This window comes from Cherax quadricarinatus, chromosome 52 (genome assembly GCF_038502225.1).
Source record: "Cherax quadricarinatus isolate ZL_2023a chromosome 52, ASM3850222v1, whole genome shotgun sequence".
NCBI classification, from domain to species: domain Eukaryota; kingdom Metazoa; phylum Arthropoda; class Malacostraca; order Decapoda; family Parastacidae; genus Cherax; species Cherax quadricarinatus.
The window spans coordinates 11764764-11775579 of record NC_091343.1 but is presented as its reverse complement, the minus strand read 5'-3'; the positions used below and the strand labels follow the sequence as shown (position 1 = coordinate 11775579).

General features: G+C 41.0%; 1 protein-coding gene across 1 annotated transcript in view; it reads right to left on the bottom strand.

Annotated features, from left to right (window-relative positions):
* Positions 1–6918, bottom strand: part of LOC128696818 (adhesive plaque matrix protein-like) — a 29398-nt gene extending 22480 nt beyond the window's left edge. The window contains exon 1 of the mRNA XM_053788196.2: positions 6881–6918. The gene's annotated coding sequence lies outside the window, so the exon portion shown is untranslated. The remainder of the gene's footprint in view (positions 1–6880) is intronic.
* Between the last annotated feature and the right edge of the window lie 3898 nt (positions 6919–10816).

Sequence of the window (10816 nt, the reverse complement as noted above, 5' to 3'; positions counted from 1 at the left end):
CACACTACCCACCTGTCCACACTACCCACCTGACCGCACTACTCACCTGACCATACTACCCATCTGGAAACACTACCCATCTGACCACACTATCCACCTGGAAACACTATCCAACTGTCCACACTACCCACCCGACCACACTACCCACCTGACCACACTACCCACCTATCCACACTACCCACCTGACCACACTACCCACCTGACCACACTACCCACCTGGAAACACTACCCACCTGACCACACTACCCGCCTGACCACTACCCACCTGGAAACATTACCCACCTATCCACACTACCCACCTGACCACACTACCCACCTGACCATACTACCCACCTGGAAACCCTACCCACATATGCACACTACCCACCTGACCACACTACCCACCTCGCCACCATACCCACCCGGCCACCCAGCCCGACAGGTTATTTTCTAGCTATCGCTGTAGTCACGTCATGTCCTTAAACCAAATTTGATTACCTTTCATTTTTCCCCCATGACCTGTATCAAGCCTACGGGTTTAACCCTTCACATCACTGTGATAATAATAATTATAACTTCATGCATTGGATAGGGAGGTGTGACATCTAGTAGGAGTGAGGGAGAGCCAAATGTGAGTGTGAGAGTGAGTGAGAGAGAGAGAGAGAGAGAGAGAGAGAGAGAGAGAGAGAGAGAGAGAGATGAGATGAGAAGGAAGACCTGAGGGAATGGATAACAAAACCGAAGAGGAATAAAGAAGATGGAAGAAGGGAAGCAACCCCTTCCTTCCTCCAATCTTCCAAACAAAACACAAACACAATAGATTCCAGGAACTAACTGCTAATTACACTCCATCTCCCACAAACATACAAACCAAATCCCGGGTATTTGAAACTTAAGTGCTCAAACTGATCGTGTTGCCAAATCAACGAAGATCTTACTAAAAAAAAAAACATTAATCAATCCAAAATTAAAAACGTCCCATCTATCTACTTCTCCAAGATGACGCAAAACAAAGAAGTGGGAAAAACTGTAAGATCAAAATATTGGAGACACATGCAGATAGTTTAACTATTACAATTATTAACTAAATGAGAGGACAGTACAAGTTGTATGGAACGTTACTTCCTTACAGACACGAAATGTATCATTACGTCAAATGAATAATATGGACGTGTTGAAGAATGAGAAAGAAGTTTCGCCTGTGAAGCAGACTTCACCAATATAATACAGAGGTACCTGCATTAGAATGATTAAACTTACTGCACAGGTGATGCTTCTCTCAGTAAAGATACCTAGGTGTTGCACATGTATCTTACACAGAGACGTAATTAACAATAACTATATCTAAAGCAACATCCCAGGAGAGTGATAAATTAGACACATGTGCAACTCTTGGGTACCTTTATTAAGGAAACGTTTCGCCACTATGTTGCGAAACAAATAAATAACAAAAAGGCACAATACCGTGACTGGAACGATACACAAATAACCCGCACATAAAAGACAGAAGCTTACGACGACGTTTCGGTCCGACTTGGACCATTGACAAAGTCACAGTGTGACTTTGTCAATGGTCCAAGTCGGACCGAAACGTCGTCGTAAGCTTCTGTCTTTTATGTGCGGGTTATTTGTGTATGTTGCGAAACGTTCCCTCAGTACAGATACCCAAGAGTTTCACATGTGTCTAATTTATCAACGTGTCGGTCCTCTGAACCATTCGTCTACAATCCCAGGAGAGTACTAGACAACGAAGATGGAACTATACAACTACGTAACACGTACAGTCATGACCAGGGGAAAAAAGGTAGTACTAGTAGTAGTTGTTGTTGTAGTAGTAGTAATAGTAGTAGTAGTAGTACCTGTATTTTACAATCCACCACTAATCAGCAAGAGACCGACACATGAACACGAAGACATCTACTGGAGAAAATGATAAAAGATCTAGAGAAGTTAAAGAATAATCCAGAGAATCAAAAGCTGTTCATCACTGGAGACTTTACCCACAGGGAGAATAAAAAAAAACTAGAAACTAACTGAGGGAACAAGAAGAGTAAAACCAGTCAACAAGAAAGGAAACTACACAAGTATGATAGTCTTAATGAAGTAGAAATAAAGAGAAATGGAAGGAAAGTCGATATAGAAAGTGAGAGTGCAGCTACCTGGAAAGTGCTGGGAAACAAAAAAAGAAATTTATAAGGAAAGTGAAATGACAATGGGAAGAAAAAGAGAGTCCATGGTCAACCCAGAGATGTAAATTTGCTAAGTTAAAAAGTACCAAAGTATATAACAGTTGCAGAAGGAGAACAGCAGAAAAAAAAGCGAGCAGAGCTGTTAGGAGTGAAGACATGAAGGCAACAATACACAAGAGTGAGAAGAAAAGTAGAGATAATCTGAGAATAGCATGAAGACAAAGGCCAGAACTCAATTGCTATACAGTTATGACTCACGAAATCGCTATGACACGATTGCAAACAAATCATACCGCTGGTGGGGATAGAACCCGTGGCTAACGAGTCGGTCTGGAGTTTCATGACTCTGACCCCGGGTTCCAGTCCCACCCGTGGAATGGTTTATACAGTTATATCATGAGAAAGGTGATCATAAAGAACCAACCAATAAGGTTAAAAAAAAGAAACGGGTAGAGCATACTGAACGACAAAATCTGTGAAAACCTGAACAGACAGTTTCAAAGAGGTGTTGAGTGTAGACTCTGTGACAGTACCAGACAGACGAGGCTACAGAGCAGCTGACCAGAAACTTGAAAACATCCTCGTAATAGCAAATGAAGTCAAGAAACTAAGCCATGAACTGGATACATCAAAAGCAATGGGACCAGATAACATATCTTCGTGGATTCTGAGAAGAGCTGAAGCACTATCCACAATTAGCAGGAATATTCAATAGGTCATTGGAAAAGGGGCAACTAAGATATATGGAAAACAGTAAATGTGATGCCAATTTTCAAGTAGAGAGACACGCAGTAGGTACTGAATAACTGACCTGAATGGTTAAGATCAAGAGAATGGTTAAGATCAAGAGAATGGTTAAGAACTTGATTCATAAAAAACAGTCAGAGATCACAGTCAGAGATCACAGTTATATGAGCTTCATATTTTTGTATTGCAAGGCCTTCGATACTGTTCCACACCATATCTATATATATATATATATATATATATATATATATATATATATATATATATATATATATATATATATATATATATAAAGGGCAGTGAAATGGGAAAGGAGATCAGATGTGATGGACATAGAGCAGGTATCAGGATGGACAAAGATGTCAAGCAGAGTCCCACAGGAGTCACTGTTAGGACCCATACTGTTCTTCATGTACGTAAACAACGTTCCAGATGAGATAAAGTCCTGTTTTCTACAGTTTGCGGATAATGTTAAACTAAGAGAATAAAAACAGGAAAAGACATGGAAATACTGTAAGAGGACTTACATAGATTATAAGGATGATCGGACAAATGGCTACTGTATTTCAGGCAAGCAAGTGCAAAATTGTGAACATCAGGGAAGCTGAAAGAAGACTGATAATGGAGTATTAACTGATAGAGCAAGAAGCTACAATTCCCTAACATTGGAGAAAGTTTTTGAGGTAAATAAAGTTCTGATTCAAAGGCATTCAGCAAGTTTGAAAACTGATTTCAGTAATCTCAACAAAGAATAATTCAGGACAATATAAAAGACATATATCAAAGTTATATCGTATACTATGAACCACCTTCTTGTAGCCCACACATGCTCGAGCGTATAACATGACTAGAGAAAATCCACTGATTTCCAACATGACTGGTTCATTTACTGACTGTCGAGGCTAAAAAAAAAAAACTGAGCCTGATGATCTTAGAGGCAAGAAGAACCAAGGGAGAATGATTATAGTTATATATACTATATATATATATATATATATATATATATATATATATATATATATATATATATATATATATATATCTATATATATATATATATATATATATATATATATATATAGATATATATATATATATATATATATATATATATATATATATATATATATATCTATATATATAAATAAATATATATATATATATATATATATATATATATATATATATATATATATATATATATATATATATATTTATATATATCTATATATATATATATATATTATATATATATAGATATATATAAATATATATATATATATATATATATATATATATATATATATATATATATATATATATATATATATATATATATATATATATATATATATATAAAAGTATGATAGGGTCCATTAGGCCAGATACAGTGTGACCCTTCGCGATTAGTCGAGAGGCGGGGTCAGGAGCCAAGACTCGATTCCCTCAGTCACAACGGGTGAATACACCTATGCACTTCCCCTCCGCGGTCTGATTCCCTTTTACTTTCAAGAAAGACAAAAACAAGGAGAGCGGCTGCTGGACGAGTTAAGCGAAAGTGAAGGTCGGCAACTGCAGGTTCTCCCTAGCGTGTTGGTCTGCCCCATGTTTGTTTTTGGTATGCTTGAATACACACTCAGTGCGTTGCTGGATTCTGCATGATAGTTACATTATGGGAAAACCCACATTGTATTGCTACACTCTTTATGAGAATTACATTGTGGGATCATCTGCAATGTGTTGCTATATTCTATGTGATAGTTAACATTGTGGGATCATCTGCAATGTGTTGCTATATTCTATGTGATAGTTAACATTGTGGGAGCATCTGCAATGTGTTGCTATATTCTCTGTGATAGTTAACATTGTGGGATCATCTGCAATGTGTTGCTATATTCTATGTGATAGTTAACATTGTGGGATCATCTGCAATGTGTTGCTATATTCTCTGTGATAGTTAACATTGTGGGATCATCTGCAATGTGTTGCTATATTCTATGTGATAGTTAACATTGTGGGATCATCTGCAATGTGTTGCTATATTCTATGTGATAGTTAACATTGTGGGATCATCTGCAATGTGTTGCTATATTCTATGTGATAGTTAACATTGTGGGATCATCTGTAATGTGTTGCTATATTCTATGTGATAGTTAACATTGTGGGATCATCTGCAATGTGTTGCTATATTTTATGTGATAGTTAACATTGTGGGAGCATTCGATGTGTGTGACTACCTCATTTCCATATGGAAGAACGTGATGGAAACTAAACCTAGCTGTTTGACTGTCATATTCCATCACTTAAGTTGAATTAAAAACAACTGTGCAACTGTGACACTTGGGTAACTTTAATGCTGATAAATAAAGATAACAGGTGTTGCACATGACGGCATTATATACCGCCAATAATATGACACATAGAATGGGTTGTATACATGAGTTAATGAAATGTATCATCCCGAGGCGATGGTCGTGTATTCCCGTATGTGTTAGTAGCTACGACAGCTTCCAATTTTTCGTTACTGAAAGTCTGCTGTAGTAACCATGGTTGGGAAGATAGAGAGGAAGGAGAGAACAATGCTCTTGTAAAAGAATGCAATGGACGATTGAAACTAAATTCTCGTAAAACTGGAAGGAAATTGAAACCAAGGGTTGGTGTGTGCGGAACCTTTGCTCTGCCACAGGACAGTGTTGGTTACAACAGGAAAGTGAAAATCTGTCTTATTTAGGTATTGCCTATAGACGTCACTATCTGCAATGTTAGTTACAAGTTTTTTTTAGAGCCGCCTTCCCTTCCCAACAATAGCACATGTGGAGATTTAGCTATTGTCCCTCCAAATTCAGTGTTCATTACGAATTTTCCGAGTACATTGACGCTGGCTTTAGAGGGACAAAAGCTAAACTTTAAACTATCGTTGTTGTTGTTGTTAGTGAAGGTAACTGTAAAGAACTTGTAACTGACGATGCATGTTTGTGACGCCTGACGGCATTACCTGAGCAAGACATGTTGTCTCTCTCTTATTTTCGTATCAAACACGTGTTGGCCCTCTGGCAGAGCACAAGATTCGCACACACGAAGCCTCAGGTTAGTTTCCACTCCGGGTCTGCGTCAATATTTACATTAAGGAGGTTCACTGACTGGGAAGTAGAAAACAAGTTTCTGAGTTTATCTTGCTTCTTTTCTTTGTTGTCTTCCTTTTAGGCCTTATTTGTGTAAACTTTGTGACTCCTGGACTTGATTCACACACACACACACACACACACACACACACACACACACACACACACACACACACACACACATATATATATATATAAGTAAAGTTAGGCAACGACGGACGAAGGATCGAGCCTCGAGGCTCCATCAGTCATTGCACTGAATAACAAACACAATTTTATCACTTCAGCAAAAGTCATACAAAAATGAATTCTCAGCAGTTGTTGAACGCTTTAATTAATGATCGGATGATCACCATTATTTTTAGGCTCGATGTATTGTAGAAGTTTTTGAGAGATTAGGGTAATGGTGAAGTTACTTACTAGAGACAACTAGTGAGAGATAATTAGTGATAACTCACTTTCGTACACACATTTTACATCTACTTTATCATATCATTAATTTTTTTTTTTGGGGGGGAGGGGTAATTTCGGAACCACGAAAATTTTGCCAAGTTAAACAAACCATGGAACTGGTGTAGGTTTGAACCCATGGTGAGAGAGGAAGAGAAGCCAGTGTTTAAGAGCCTGGAGTTTTACGACTCTCTCGCCATGGGTTCAAACCCCACCCGTTCCGTGGTTTCTTTGCAATTTTGTTATTACGATTTCGTGAATCTTGCGAGGTTGTCTGTTGCGAAGCTTGAGGACGTGCGAGTGATTGTGAATACTGGTAATGTTGGAGCATTAGACACACAAGGTTTACCTTCAGCTACCATGTTATACACTTCCTTGAAAGCCGCAGCTTACCTTAGTGTCGTTGAAGATAGAAAGGAGATGAAATGGTAGACTACGCGAACCTACGAACGCTTTTATACTTTCCGTGGAGTCGCCGCTGAACGTGTTCAGTTACCACCTTCACTATTTTAACCACAACAAATCGCTGTTTTATACATTCACTGAACTTTTAATTACAGGAACTGCAAAGTTTTAAATGCAGATAAGATGGCTGTATACTCGCTAATTATTTAGACTTCCAAGAAATGAAGAAACTAAAGATGTTATTAGTAAGTTGGCATCCGACTAGTGGCGGGAAGAGAGCGGTGCTGACCTAGCCAGTCTGATTCTTGAAGCACTCCTTCCTTCCCTGCCTGCCCACCTTTCATTGCAAAACCAATCTGGTATTGTGCTAACAGTTATAATTTATTTCCTAAGGTGATATACAAACACTTCGGTTGAGACGGAGATCACATAATTTAGACTGATTTTTCCAGCATTTCTTTCTCCTTGTATGCTGTTCTTATTTTTAGATATATGAGTCGTAAGAAAACACATACACATGCATTCATGTAAGCACACACACACACACACACACACACAATCAGTGAAGAGGCGGGGCCAGGAGCTATGACTCGACCCCTGCAACCACAAATAGGTGAGTACACACACACACACACACACACACACACACACACACACACACACACACACACACACACACACACACACATCAGGAGGAGAGTGGTGGAGCACCTGGAACGGAACAAGAGTATAAATGCCAACCAGCACGGATTCACGGAAGGCAAATCCTGTGTCACAAACCTTCTGGAGTTTTATGATAAAATAACAGAAGTAAGACACGAGAGAGAGGGGTGGGTTGATTGCATCTTCTTGGACTGCAAGAAGGCCTTTGACACAGTTCCTCACAAGAGATTAGTGCAGAAGCTAGGCATCAGGCGCATATAACAGGAAGGGCACTGCAATGGATCAGAGAATACCTGACAGGGAGGCAACAACGAGTCATGGTACGTAATGATGTATCACAGTGGGCACCTGTGACGAGCGGGGTCCCACAGGGGTCGGTCCTAGGACCAGTGCTATTTTTGGTATATGTGAACGACATGACGGAAGGGTTAGACTCAGAAGTGTCCCTGTTTGCAGATGATGTGAAGTTAATGAGGAGAATTAAATCTGATGAGGACCAGGCAGGACTTCAAAGAGACCTGGACAGACTGGACACCTGGTCCAGCAAATGGCTTCTCGAATTTAATCCTGCCAAATGCAAAGTCATGAAGATAGGGGAAGGGCACAGAAGACCACAGACATAGTATAGGCTAGGTGGCCAAAGACTGCAAACCTCACTCAAGGAGAAAGATCTTGGGGTGAGTATAACACCGAGCATGTCTCCGGAAGCACACATCAATCAGATAACTGCTGCAGCATATGGGCGCCTGGCAAACCTGAGAACAGCATTCCGATACCTTAGTAAGGAATCATTCAAGACACTGTACACCGTGTATGTCAGGCCCATACTGGAGTATGCAGCACCTGTTTGGAACCCACACTTGATAAAGCACGTCAAGAAACTAGAGAAAGTACAAAGGTTTGCGACAAGGTTAGTTCCAGAGCTAAGGGGAATGTCCTATGAAGAAAGATTAAGGGAAATCGGCCTGACGACACTGGAGGACAGGAGGGTCAGGGGAGACATGATAACGACATATAAAATACTGCGTGGAATAGACAAGGTGGACAAAGACAGGATGTTCCAGGGAGGGGACACAGAAACAAGAGGCCACAATTGGAAGTTGAAGACACAAATGAGTCAGAGAGATAGTAGGAAGTATTTCTTCAGTCATAGAGTTGTAAGGCAGTGGAATAGCCTAGAAAATGACGTAGTGGAGGCAGGAACCATACACAGTTTTAAGACGAGGTTTGATAAAGCTCATGGAGCGGGGAGAGAGAGGGCCCAGTAGCAACCGGTGAAGAGGCGGGGCCAGGAGCTAAGACTCGACCCCTGCAACCACAAATAGGTGAGTACAAATAGGTGAGTACATATCGGAGGATACATGACGGGAAGGTATCAGTGAGTCATGGTACGGTATGAGCTGTTAAAGAGGGCGCCTGTGACGAGCAGGGTTCCACAGGAGTCAGTACTAGGCCCAGTGCTGTTTCTGGTATATGTGGTATTTCTGGTATATGACGGAAGGAATAAAATCAGAAGTGTCCCTGTTTGCAGCGATGTGAAGTTAATGAGGAGTATTTAGTCGGAGGAGGACAAGGAAGGACTACAGAGGGATCTGGACAGGCTGCAGGCCTGGTCCAGCAACTGGCTCCTGGAGTTCAACCCCCTCAAGTAGGGTTGAACTTCCCCGATCTTCATGACCACCAAGTGATCATGAAGATCGGGGAAAGAAGAAAAAGAAGGCAAAGAAGACAGCTGACAGAGTACAGTCTAGGGGGCCAAATGCTCATTCAAGGAAAAGGATCTTAGATTGTGTATAATACCGAGCACATTTCCTGAGGCGCACATCAACCAAATAACTGCTGCAGCATATGGGCGACTAGCGAAACTAAAAATAGCATTCCGACATCTCAGTAAGGAGTAGTTCCGGACCCTGTACACCGTGTACGTCAGGGCCATATTGGAGTATGCAGCTCCAGTGTGGAACCCACATCTGGACAAACACATCAGGCATCTAGAGGAAGTGCAAAGGCTTGCAACGATGCTAGTCCCGGAGCTAAGGGGCATGTCCTATAAGGAGAGGTTAAAGGAACTCGACCTGACGACACTGGAGGACAGGAGAGACAGGGGAAGACATGATAACGACATATAAAATACTAAGAGAAATCGACAAGGTGGACAGAGAGAGGATGTTCTAGAGAAGGGACACAGCAACAAAGGGTCACAATTGGAAATTGAAGACTCAGATGAGTCACATGGATGTTAGGAAGTATTTCTTCAGTCATAGAGTTGTCAGGAAATGGAATAGTCTGGAAAGCGAGGTAGTAGTAGTAGAGGCAGGTACCCTACATAGCTTTAAGAAGAGGTATGATAAAGCTCACGGAGAAGGGAGAGAGTGGACCTAGTAGCGACCAGGGAAGAGGAGGGGCCAGGAGCCCCAGCAACCAAAATTAGGTGAGCACAATTAGATGAGCACACACACACACACACACACACACACACACACACATACACATACACACACGCACGCACGCACACACACGCACACACATGCACAACCCTCTCCCCCCCATACACACGCACCAGTTTCGCTGACATGTTTTGTATGTAAAGTTATGGAGAAGATTATCGGGAAAAGAATGCTGGAGCACCTAAAATGGAATGGCCTAATACATGACAACCAGTACGGCTTGAAGGAAGGGAAATCCTGCATCACTAACCTACTGGAATTCTATGACAAGGTAACAGAAGTAAGACAGGAAAGAGGGAGGGATGGGTAGACTGTATCTTCTTGGACTGTAAGAAGGCTTTCGATTAGAGGAGCATGCAGGAATAGCAGGAAAAGTACTGCAATGGATCAGGGAATACCTGACAAGAAGGAAACAACGTGTGTTAGTGTCCTGATGTGTTTGTCCAGGTGAAGGTTCCATACTGGAGCTGCATCTCCAATATGAGCCTGACGTACACGATGTACAGGGTCCGGAAAGACTCTTACTGAGATGTCGGAATGCTATTCTTAGTTTCTCTAGTCGCCCATATACTACAGCAGATATTTGGTTGATGTGCGCCTCAGGTGATGTATCAAATGGTGTTCCACAAGGGTCAGTCCTAGGTCCCGTGCTGTATATGTGAATGATATGACGGAAGGGGGATAGTCAGATGTGTCCTTGTTTTGCAGACTATGTGAAACTAATGAGGAACATGCAAGCAGAAGAGGATAATGTAAACGTACAAGGGGATCTGGACAGGCTGTAAGCCTTGTCTGACAAATGGCTCCTGGAGTT